Source organism: Phaenicophaeus curvirostris, chromosome 27 (assembly GCF_032191515.1).
Source record: "Phaenicophaeus curvirostris isolate KB17595 chromosome 27, BPBGC_Pcur_1.0, whole genome shotgun sequence".
In the NCBI taxonomy this organism is placed as follows: Eukaryota; Metazoa; Chordata; class Aves; order Cuculiformes; family Cuculidae; genus Phaenicophaeus; species Phaenicophaeus curvirostris.
Genome location: NC_091418.1, coordinates 304,982 through 317,487, shown reverse-complemented (window position 1 = coordinate 317,487; position 12,506 = coordinate 304,982). Strand labels below are relative to the sequence as shown.

Here is a 12,506-nt window from a genome sequence, read left to right as displayed (position 1 = left end):
AAGCCAAGACTCTGCAAAGCTCAAGGCGGAGGTGAGCGTGGACGTGGGAGGCACCAGGGTCCCAAGGGGCATGGGGACGGACAAGAGCTGGTCAAACACTCCTGGGCTTCAGCCCATCTCTGACTGCAGGAACACAAGTGCTACTCACGAGCCCCAAGCAGTCTGGTGTGGTCCCAGTCCGGCTCTGGCCACCATCCCCACACCCGGCATGACCCCAGGAGGAGCCTGGGCTTCTAAGAACCAGGTGAGACTTGACTGTGGAGCCTGCTCAGCCATCCCTCACACCAGGACAAAGGCACGCACACATGAACACCTTGACTTATTTTTTGCATGGTGGGAAGATAAAATCCCGCTTATTGCTCCAGTCTCCCACTTGCTCACCAAGAGCACACGAGCACGTCTGGGGACCTCGGGGCATCTCAAGGCACAGGCGTGATGGGATCAAGGCTCGGGGTGGGGCTGGCCACGTGGCACCCCCACAGCACCAGCCCAAACAGAGCCATGCAGAGGCCACACAAGCGCCTGCCTCTCCCCAACACCATCAGCTCACGCGTGCTTATTAGAGAGCAGGTAACAGAGGAGCACATACAGCATCCCGTGCAGCAGGGCATTTAACAGGTTAACCTACCTCAAAAACAGTGGGTGTTCAATGCCACCCTGTGTCTGGGCTTTCTGACCCAGCCACTCTGGGTGCTGTAGATCCAGCACTTGGAGCTTTTCCCACGCCCCTCACGGAATCTTGCAGCCAGCGCGTGCCTCACTCAAAGCCGCTGCTGGTGTCATGGCTGCGGCTGCACCCTTCAAGAGAGCTTTAAATACCACTGTCTCGCTTTGCCACCAAGCCCACCCACTGTTTTTTAAGGGGCTGGGTCAAATTTTCAGTTTGCGCTTTTTGAGAGCCGTCCAGGCAGCTCCATCGCACCCAGCTCACAGACAGCTGGGGCCTCGTGTGACATACACATGCAGTACGTGTGTGATACATGAGCAAGCAGCTCAAGGTGGGGAGAGAGGTGACACCTCCCGGGCCTCGAGCACAGTGACTGATACACTGGAAAGGTTTATTTGTACTCTCTTGCCCTGAGTGTTTGTTTCACCAACAAACATGTATCGGCAAGAAGCAGATCCCAGCTTAACAGCATCTTCCACCCCATTTCCCCTTTAATAAGACAAAATAAATACATTTCTGCTTTGGAATTAAGAGCAGCAATATTCTTCTCCCCCGTCGCTTTGCGAATGAGTCTCCTGAAAGCGCTTTTTGAAGCTTCCAGGTTGCATTTCCAGACCCGCTCCCCCTCCATGCTCTAGAGAAATGGATTAAATGAGCCCTTTGAAGTGCTGCTGCTGGAGAGCCGCTCTGGGGCGAGCTCACCTCAGCTTTTTGTCTTGTCCTGGAAGGAGGACAGCAACTACCACTGGCCTTGCGATTTCCCTCTCACCCTCACAGATGCCGAGGGGCAGCAGTGCTGGAGCCAACGCAGTCCCTGGGCAGGACAGGCTGCTCTCCCACAGCCGCCTTCACCACATACCCACTACCTACCCCCAGAAGTGATGCCCAGCTCAAGAGCAATCCCCTTGCAACCGGGGCGAGCCCTCTGCCTCCTGCCGCATCCCCGTCCCCCCCTGGTCCACCTGCCTTGCCCGATGGCAGCACCCCACGAGCTGTCCCATCTGCCTGGGCACCCTGCAGCGATGCAGAGCCAGCAACCTCCTGCACAGGGCACAGAGCCCACCTCACTCACAGACCAGCAGAGCTCTGACTTGGTGCAAAGCCTTGCAAAACCACCTCAGACCCAACCTCACACGTATGGGCAAAATGCTGCGCTGCACACACGAATTCCCCTGCATGGAGGGTCTGACAGCCAGCGCGGGAGAAGCCACCAGCATCCTCTGCCAGCCCATTAAAGGCCTAAAAGCTGTCAAGCATTGCACAACAGGCAAGTTTTAATATTGAGAATATTCATCTCCAGCCATTCCTAGTTAATGGAACAAAGCAAACTGTCGAGAAAAATGGGAACATTACAGTAAAAACAACAACAAATTAAACTCTAATGCAATTAGAGACCAATTAGAGATCTATCCTCTGGGAGCATTTTGGAACTCTGGGTCTTTCTCAAAATCTGATCTCTCCACAACTTTATTTCTTTCTAATTAATAAATGAAGAGGTGAACGGCAGGACTCCCCCTCCGGTCCCCTGCAAAACGCCAGCTCCCTGCTCTGCCAGAGCAGGAGATGGTGGCAGGTAGGAGCGTTCACACCTCGGAGCAGAGCAGGAATGCAGCTGTCAGCAGAACAGGGCACAAAGGCAGGAAGGAGAGAAATCACCGCCTGCATCTGGTGCAAGGTGACCAGAAACGCAAAGACCCAAATGCTCTTGTGGAGGAGACGGACTGGGCAGGCACAAACAGACAGCGGAGCACGAACGACTGTAGAAAATCCTTTGTTTTCCTATACACAGCTCCCACAAAAGCCACAGCCCAGAAAAATAATTCCTCTTGATTTTTTAAACTCACCCACATAACCTCATGGCTGAGGAACGCTGCGGAAGGGAGCAGGATGCCCTTTGGGCACTGATCGCTACTAAAGCCAGGGCAAGAGGAGCCTCCAGCAGCCCTGGGCGCCCCACAACCCACGCGCTGGCCCGAGCTCGCCTCTCCATCACCCCAGCGAGCCCGGAAAGGAGCGTCTGGCATGTCCTTCCCTGGAGGGCAGCGGCCATCGAATCTAGTGACAACAAAGCACCCAAGAAATTGCCAGAGAACTGAAACCAAGGGGCAAAGATGTCCCATCCCATTCAGGCCGGGGCTCTCCAGCCCTATCCGCGAGTTGTCTGAAGGTCACAGCTGCCAAGCCTGGCCCTGTTGAACCTTCCTCCAGTGGATGCAAAGACCGTAAACACTCTCTGCAGAGGAGATGGCACAGCATGGAGGAAAGCCGTCCCTCTCGTTTCCCTAATCTGCTGCTATTCCTGCGGGAAGCCCCATCTGCGCTACACAACTCCAGTAACTCGCAGCAAGGGCTGTTTTGCACACTTTGTAAGGAATAAGAAAGCTTTCATATGTGGTGCTATCTGCCCAGCAGCCGTCAGGGAGATGGAAGATGGATTCAGCAGAGGAAGGCACCTGGGCAACGGAAGGAGGTGGGAGCGTTGACCTTCATCCATTTCTGTACCCAAATCTGCCCTTGGGAACACCAGCGGCTCTGGTTTGACCTAGAAAATGGCCCAGTTCTGATCTCTCAAACCAGTTCTGGATCTCAAGAGTTTAACCCAGAGTTTAACCCTTGGGAGTTTAACCCAGATAAAGCGAGGCACCCAGACCTGACGGTGGCCGGGGCCAGGATCAGCCAGGACCTTGCCTGGCCATCTCAGACCCTGCAGCAATTCCCAAGGGGCTTCTGGGAGCCCTCCCAGCTCCGAAGAACACCTTGCAATGGGAAAAGGACCAACTAGAGACCCACTAGCCTGAAAAAAGATGCTGACTTTTGGTCAAAAGTTGCTCATTGCAAAGGAAAAATTCCCAAACAATCCCCACTGTGACCGTCTATGTGTGATCCCTGAGGCCAAGGAGGAGCGCTGCTTCCTAGTGGGTTTGGAGATTCTTCCTCCTCTCAACAGTGCAAGGAGGGGTGATAAACCCATAGCTGGGCTGGACTGACCTTCACCGTTCCCAGGTAAATCTCTGGGCGTGAAGAGGGGGAGTTAGGTGGTGCAGTTCCCTGCAGCTGCCCAGCGCGAGAAAGCTCAGCTGCTCCCTGGGAACGAGGGGCTAAGTCAGCAAGGACCAACTGGCTGCACTAATCCCTTCGCAAACTGGGAGCAGCAAATAAACCAGATCCAGGCAAACATCAGCAAAACATCTCCATACCTAGACAACACTTTTCCAAGAAAGGTTCAGTCAACAGCACTGGGAATCACTGAGGAAGCCCGTGGGGTGCAGTAGGTGTTTTCATGCACCTGGGAGAGCAGAAACTGCAGCGCTCCACCTCCGCTGAGCTCCGCTGGGGCAGGACAGCTTGAGAAGGCTGGATGTGGGAGGGAAGTTCAGACAACGCAACTCCAAGACAGAGGAAGCAACTTCTGAAACACAGACACCCAAGTCAGCCCTGCACAGACACAAATGCGGTGCAAACTGCTACACAGGGATGAGGACTTATTATTTGGAGCGGCTCTGAAGTGACTAAGAACAATCAGACAAAATCAGCTAGGGGAAGGTAGAAATCAATCCAAATTTTGAAACAGTCCCACCCTAGGACACAGATAGAAGGCAGGACTGTCCCTGAGGGAAAGGGATACAGGAGGTGCTGGAGCAGGTACGGAGACATTGGGATTAGGATAGTTATAATCAACAGGTCTACGCTGCTCTAGGACTAGTAAAGCATTCCTGCCCTAGGGGGAGGAAGACCAATTTTTACTCCAGAAAGCTCCGGTGCTGCCCTCTCCTCCTGTTCCATTCTACAGCAGGCAAAGTGCCACCTAGAACCTTTACCAAAATATCTCTTATGCATACCAAGTCCCTGCCAACCCCACCCCATAGCACAACGCAAGGAGGGGCAGGAGATGCTCCAGGTCACCATCCCTTTCCTGTGGGATGACAACAGCCTGAAGCTAAAACTCCTCTGCCCAGCATCACCCTTCCCCACTGCCCCTCGCCAGCAGCATTCCCCTGCTCCCCCGGGCTCAACTCTTGCACTCCAGAGCTGCTTGTTTGTGTGTTGCAGATGAACAGCACGTGCTCATGCGAGAGCTGACAACATAATCTCATGCAGAAAATGCAAACCAGTGGTTTTGAACTGTCTCCTCGAGGCTTCACAAACCTTGTTCTTCAGAGTACTGCACGCTAAGGTCACTCCAACAGCAGAGGAGGGCAAAGAGGGAACGTGGTCGCCTCAAGGGCAGCAATCGGAGCGTGTTCAACATCAGGAACAGAGGGGCGCTGCCTAGGTCTTGGTATCACTGAACAGCGCACACAGATCGCCAGCATTTCAGAGGGCTCAAGGGTTAGTTACTACAGATCTTTCATCCAGCCCAAAGCAGCAGCCACCTTGCTCACGCTGCATAAGGGACGGGTTTTGCACAGCCTCTCAGACCTAGGGATGACTCCGGTGCAACACGTGGGGTCACAGCCAGCCCCACGGAGATGCACAGCCCAATCCCCCTTGTCAGCGAGCACAGCTGTAGAGGCTGGCAGCTCCCTTCCCCTGGGTGCTGCAGTGAGCCGGGCTAGAGCTGACCCCAGACACAGCATCCCCGGTCCCCTCGGCTCTGCTCTCTCCCTGGAACACGCTTTTTCCCCTCGAAGCAGCGCTGACTTCGGAAGTTCTCCAAACTTCCCAGACAAGAGAGAGAACGGGCTTGTTTTCCTGCAGCTGCAGGCATCCATGCTTGCACCCTGCAGCCCCCGGAGCTCCCGTTCCCACGCTGGACTGCGGGGATGCCTGCACAAAGTCAATCCGCTGAAAGCACCACAAGTTTCCACCAACCACCCAGCACAGGGACGTCCTCACCGACGGGCCTGCCAGCTCACAGGTGGATGCAGCGCTCAGGAAAAACAGAATCCTAGAATCCCAGGACGGTTTGCGTTGGAAGGAACCCCTCAGTCCCACCCCCTGCCACGGGCAGGGGCACCTCCAAGCCCCATCCAGCCTGGCCCTGAACACCTCCCCAGGGATGGGGCAGCCGCGGCTCCCCTGAGCGCACCCCGGGGCTGGAGCGCCGGTCCCCGGCTCGGACCCGCATCCTCGCCCGCGGTACCGAACCGGCTCCCCCCGCCGCTCCCCCTCGGCCCCCGAACGGCTCCCGCAGCCCCGGCAAACTTCGCTGCGGCTCCAGCCCCGCGCGGTACCTTCGGGAGCGCTGGCAGCGTGCGCCGATGCTCCTTCTCCCCCCGCCGACTGCGCCGGGGAGCGCGGGGCGATGCTCGGCGGCCGCTCCGGCTCCACCCCTGGAGCCGCGATTGGCTCCGCAGCGCCCCGCATCCCGCCCCGCACCGCTCCCCATCGCCCCCCGCACCGCTCCCCATCGCCCCCCGCACCGCTCCCCATCGCCCCCCGCCGCCCGGGGCAGCGCTGCCCGCACGGCTCCCGAGGGGCGCGTTTTCCACGCCGCAGAAATAGGATGCGCGAAGCGAGCTGGCGGGGCAGAGGCTGTTGCAGGGTGTCTCAGGCTCCGGGACACACACACACACACACGCGTATTCGCTCCCAGGCTCGTCCTTTTGCGGGTGACGCGCTTATTTTAACGCCCTGGGTGTCTGGAGCTGCAGGGAAGCCCCGACGGTGGGTACAGGGGAGCGGGCACAGAAGGGAGCAGGATGGGTTCGTCGCCAGCCGCAGGGCAGTTGCAGCCCCCATTCGGCAGGGCTGACGCGAGGCGATAAACAGAGGAAGGAGAAGTTGAGGATACGCAGACCCCTTCAAGCCATACACGATAAAGGGACAGTCCCCAACACAGCCCCTCGCACCGTGCCCAGGAGTCTGTAATGCACAGCCAGGCTTAAACCAAACCGAATTCAGCAACAGCTAAACCAGGTGTAGATGGGCACAATCCCATACACTTCCCCTCTGCCAAGGCAAAACTTCAGAGCCAATGTCATCTCACTGCCCTCGTTTCTGCTTAGACTGAAATAAGGAGGGTGAGGACCAGCTTGGTACCACTTTGTGGGTTTCTTTCCCGGCCTTGAGAAATCAGCAAACACCTCATTTGCCAGCACATGAACCTTACTACTTGCAGGTTAAGTAAGAAAGAGGGGCACGATGGCCCAGATAGAGGTTGTGCTTCAAGCCTTGAGGTGACATTTTCAGCCTGCGATTCATATGCAAACAACAGCAGTTAATCTGGCTCTGCTTGCCCCTCTTTGTTCCCAGAACAGCAGGGATGAGGGTGCTGGGTGTCTGCAAGGGAAAGGTCTCAAAGGTCTTTGCAGCTCAAGGCAATAGGGGGTTACATCTAGGGGACACTTTTCTTACATGCCGTGATGTAGGAAGGCTTCTTTATGGCTCCACTTCCACAGCCAGATAAAACCAAGCACATTTCATTCCCCTTCTGAACATCTGCCTAATCAAAGCCTTCCCCATTCTGCAGGAAAGAGCTCTGATCCTTGGGTCTCACCTTGGCCAGGGCCTGAGAAAGATGCCATACCATAAGAAAGTCACCTTATTGGAAAGCACATTTTACATACATCACAGACTGACAGCAAAATCTGAGCAGTGCCCTGGGCTAGTGGTATCCAGGTGCTTACAGGTCAGCTCTGTCTGATGGTCATTAAAGGGCTGCGTTGCGAGTACCTTTAAAAGGAGTCTATTTAGTCTGATTTGTTCCTGATAAATATACTTTGCAGTCTTAGGGATGTTGTTTGTGCAAAGGAGCTGGCTGAGCCCCACTACTGCTGCCAGGCACCTGGAGTCTCACCTCGATGGTGAAACAGGCTTTTAATCACACAAACATTAAGAAGAAAAAAAGATTTCACCAGCAATTTTTCCCTTTCCAGCTTAATGTGCTCGGTAGCAGTTTTACAGACTATCCAAGCTGTGATGCTTCATGATCTTGCTTGGCTCTTTAGCTGCAAAAATATAACAGCTAAGGAGCATTTAAGCCATGCATCTAAGCCTCCAAAACTGACACAAACTCCTTAGAGCTGCCACCTGGAGTCTCAGATTCTCCAGTGCTGAGAAGAGCAGAGCAGATAATATCTGCAAGGATGCAGCTGCCATCCAGGGGAAGAGATACTTCTTAAATTTCTTCCTCACCTTTTTTTAGGAATGTATAATTCCCAGGAGTATCCTATGCTTGCTTGTAATGGCAGCACCAGCACAAGAAATGTTGGAAAGAACATACAAATTAATAAATCCTGTTAAATTTGTCGAGGTGCACTCTCTCTCATCTAGCACGCTCGCCCTGGCTCTCATGGAGCACTTACAGCCTTTCTTTATGTTTGCCTGTGGCTCCTTGACCCAGGAAGCCACTGGAAAGGGACACAAGGATGTTCCGACATCGCATCTTTGCTGGAAGGAGCTTTGTACCAGCCTCCAGCAGCAGTTTTGGGGCACTGGGTTGCCCAGCTGGTACCATTGTGGGGCCAGCCCCACCTCCCACCCCACACACGCAGCTGGGGGAACCCGAGGCTGGTCCAGAGACTGAGCTCTGCGTACTCGGCAGAGAAATGTGCGGGCAGAAAACCCTGGAGGAACAGGCTGTACAGCACCCACTGCCCAGGGCAGGAGAAGGCATCCTGCCATACAGAGGCTGCTCTTCCATGCAGGGATCAAGCACCTTTCCTTTCTCTGGGGCTGCAAAGCCTCAGACGGTCCCCAAAAGCCTGGCGGTATCCCCACAGCACAAGCTCAGCGAGGCAGCATGGCACAGCCCTGGGAGGCCCACACAAGGGTCCCTGGACAAAAAAAAAACAACCTCTGAGCAGAACTCTTTTTTTGCAGAAAATAATGGCGAGAATGAGTAATTCATTATTGCCCTCCTTTGTGCCAAACAAACAGGCTACCCTGTGGCTCTTCCCAATAGGCTTGGGCAGCCTTGGCTTTGAACCAAGTGCAGCACTGGAAAATTCAGCTTTTGCTCCATCCCAGCACCCTGCCAGGGGCTCAGGAATGTGTTTACTAGCCCTAAGCTGGGCCAGCTTTGGAACGACCTGAAACACATCAAACCATGGAGCTGTAAAGCAGCAGCTGTGATTGATTAATCACAGTAGTAAAGCTGAAGGGTTTGATCATTTTCAAAAGCTCTTTACCATCTTATTCTCCAAAGAAGGAGAGGTTACCGCAGCCACAGAACAAAGCAGAGCACAAACCAGGGCTGTTTCCACCCCAGAGAGGCTCTGGACAGGTTGTGCTGCCTCGTCCAGTGCCTCTGGCAAGCAGATCAAGACAGACGAGTGAAGTTGCCAAGATGCCGCCAGCTCAGAAGGAAAAGATCTGAGTGACATCTCAGGGTGGGTTCTTGAGATGCACACATGCCACCTGCATGGGGGGATCACTCACCAGCATGCACAGCCAGATCTTGCACAGCCTGCCAGCACTCAGTGGCTCTTTACACACTGAGCATTGCATGAGTCAGCAAGGGCATCTTTCCCTGCTTGGAGCAGCCCGGTTAGACCAGGTCCAGTCCGTTTCCATCAGCAGGCACTGCGTGGGAGACCTCTCTATTCTCATATCTCATCTCCCATGTCCTTAATGCCACGGGGTTGCCCAGGACCAGAGCATGCACAGCCCCTGCTAAAAATCCCAACTTGCAAAGGATATCGGTTACCCTCTGCCTCGAGAGGGAGGCACAACCCTCCCTTCGCCTGCAGGTTGACACCAACAGCCCTGCACCCACATGAAAAACTGAACCTCCCACCCAACCTCCTCCCCCAGAGGAGCCTTGCCCTTCCTCTCACACACATTATGGCTATGAAATATTTCAGATTCCTTGTATTTTTATGGGAGCACTACATTTTCCCTTCTACAAAGAAAAAATCCATTCCTCTCTAATTTGACCCTGGTGGGCAGTCACGTTGATCAATCTGCCTCTTCTGCCAGCCCTGCTTCCTCCCAAAGGCCAAGATAAGCACCGTCCATAGCAAGTGCACGGTACAGCAACCACCACCCCACAGGGCTGTGCAGCAGAATGTTTTTCAACCACCAGTTAAACACAGAACTGTTATCTGGTCAGCAATTAATTGGCACACACCTCGGGGTGCGCAGGGATCCGAGCACTGTGGCAGTGCTGGAGGCAGAGGGTACAGCAGAGCAGCACCACACGGGTCCAACGGCACAGAGACCGGAGTCGGGGCCCTGCCGTACACGGAGAGCAGCAAGGATGATTGAACACAGTCGCCGTCGTGCGCAGTGGCTCTGAGCTCACGTCCTTGCATTCGCCTCTACACTGGCAACAGGAACATCTCCTTCCTGGTGAGTTCCTCTCCACAGTGTATCTGTGCACTCCAGATACAAGAACCAGTCACTCAACTCTTGGATGTTCTCACTTTGCTTCGGCATGTCAAACTGGTCATGCCAGTCCACTCTAAAGCTACTTAAGAAATGCTTGGCATTTCCATGGTGTTTGTGCTTCCAGACTGGAGCCCCGCAGCAATGTCTGCTGAGCTGATGCAGGCTAGAGATGGACAGGAGAAACACAAAAGCCCCAGAGAAAGGAGAGGTACAGCCCTGAGGTGTCTAAATAAGCCCTGCACCCTTCACACCTCCCTTCTCACTAGAGAAGACGAGCCTCTGCCTCTTCCGATACCCCCCAAACCCCCAAGGGATGAAAAAGAGAAACTCGCCCTCTCCAAAGCCATTTTCTTAATTAGCAGCTACTGCAGAGGTCGTGGGGCTTGGCAAATGCACTAGGCGAAGGGAATAAAGCAAAGAAAACTGGTACCCGGGTTTACCACAAGGCACAAGTGGGCCCAGCTCTTAAGTGCATTCCAGCACAGCACCTGCACATTGGAGCACATCAAAGGCAGCTGCAAAATCTGCCCAAGCACATCATCACAGGGCTAGGTGTGGGTCACCTTGCCAGGCAGAGGAGAGATTGCTGGAAGTAGCTGCATTTTGCACTTTAAAAAGCTACTTTCTCATTTCAGTAAAACAGCTGATGCATGGCAAGTGCCACGCTGTTCAGGGGACAGCAAAGGGCATCGTTCCAGGCTTTCCACTGAAACACCACTAATCAGACAACAGCCTGTGGCTTCAGAGTGAATTCTGAAGAGCGGGTAGATGATGTTCTACTGTGCAATGCAGCAACATCTGTCGTTCTTCCCAGTGCTCACTATTTCCCTTCCCTCCCTCAGGCTGTACTGTGCTATCCACATTCAATTTTCTGAGCTGGCAGGCATGGGGGAGTGAAGAGGAGAGGAAACCGTCGGTAAAGGCACAGTCACCTGCATGTTGTTTATGAGACATCCTTGCAGCAAGCTCTGCCTGAGCTGGGACCTCATTTACAATGAGACCTGGGACAAAGGAAGCTCCCACTCCCTGCTGTTCCACCAGCACAGGAGCCTGCAGGCAGATAAAGCTGCTGCACTCACCAGAGCAGGTTCCATGCCCGGAGGAGCCCACCCTCCATGCACCAAGAGCAGCAGCAAGTGACCCTCCTTGGGCCAAGACAGTCCCTGTTCCCCTGAGATGGGAACAGCTCAGGTTCTCCTCTGACACATGACACCCTTTAGACTTCTCCTTTCCTGACAATCAGTAGTGACATTACAGCAAGCAGTAGCAGTTTTTTTGCAAAAACAAAGTTTACCAAGTGTGTTTAAAGTACTACAAGGCTTCTTCATTGAGGTTCGTGGGCCTTTCTGCCAGCTCGTGCTGTCTGAAACAGCCTGCGCTGGTGGTGACCCTGGCTGCATCAAGCTGGTACACACGTCCCTAGGTACAGGACTTGATTTCCACAGCTCAACCTCAACTGCAGTTTTTAATCCTCGGGACAACAAAAGGCTGAACTGAAGCCGCCTTCCAGGATCACAGACTCTGGCAGAGCATCCTCAGCCCTGTGCATAAGAATTGCAGCACCCAGGGAGCTTAAACAAAGAGCCCCAGGCAGTCCCAGCCTGAAACACTGGGAACAATGCCATCCTTCACAGATAAGGGAAGATGTTTGGAAATGCAATTTCCGAGGTCACCTTTCATCATCCAGGCAAACCAGAGGCACAGGGTAGAGCCTGAGCACTGCTTTTGTCAGCCCAAGCCAGCACTGGGGACTTCCCACAATTACAGAACAGCGGTTGCCACGTTTTCCACAGGTTCTCTGCCACCCTAGGCAAGGCAACAGGGAGCCAGCTGCCCACCAGGACTCTCTGTGAGGGATCCAAGCCCTCCTCTCCCTAACGGTGGGGAGGCTTGGTCCCCTGATCTCAAAGGCTAAACTAATTTTATGCTTTCTTCTGACAAATCCTCCCAGCAAAGCCTGGAAGATGCTGCGAGCCCCGACAGAAACATATTTCCCCTGTGGTTTCCGCGATGCCTGGCTGCCAGCGCACAGACATGCAGTTTGTGCCTCACTAGGCAAAACGCAGTGAAGTGTTTAACTTGACAACAGGAGCATTTCTCTGAATGCTGCCACCTCGACTGACCCCAGCACAACATCCCAGCTCCCCCAGTGCCTCGCCAGCACCCACCGCCTACAACACCCCGCTTCCCAGCAACTGCTACCTCTCCGCCAGCTCTGCAGGCTCCTCACGCAGCTATTTAGCATCCAGCAGCCCTTTGCTGCACCCTCTTCTTCCTGCTTCAGAAAGTTTGGAGCTTCTCCCATCCCCTCCCTCAGATGAAGAGCACAAAAGCTGCCCTTGTGCCTGGAGCTGCAGAGTGGGCGCGAGGCTGGCACAGAGGGCAAAGCCCAAGCGCTAGGAGATGCGCAGAGATGGACCCCGCAGGCAGAAAGCCTGGCAGAGCAATTGGCACAGGGAAAATGTGGACGTTATTCCAGGCCGAGCTGCATCTCAGAAGCTTGTAAATAATGGGCTTGCTTAGCCTGTAGCTCCCCAAGCATTGCTAACGCCCCAGTTTCTCCTCT

The 12,506-nt window shown here is 54.3% G+C and overlaps 1 protein-coding gene across 2 annotated transcripts in view; it reads right to left on the bottom strand.

Annotated features, from left to right (window-relative positions):
- ZMAT4 (zinc finger matrin-type 4) overlaps positions 1–12,163 on the bottom strand; it is a 66,785-nt gene extending 54,622 nt beyond the window's left edge. The window contains exon 1 of one of the 2 annotated variants that reach the window (XM_069877492.1): positions 12,143–12,163. The gene's annotated coding sequence lies outside the window, so the exon portion shown is untranslated. Of the gene's footprint in view, positions 1–9,680; positions 9,702–12,142 lie in introns of those variants that run through there. The other variant, XM_069877490.1, reaches the window with a different exon arrangement.
- Positions 12,164–12,506: the final 343 nt, after the last annotated feature.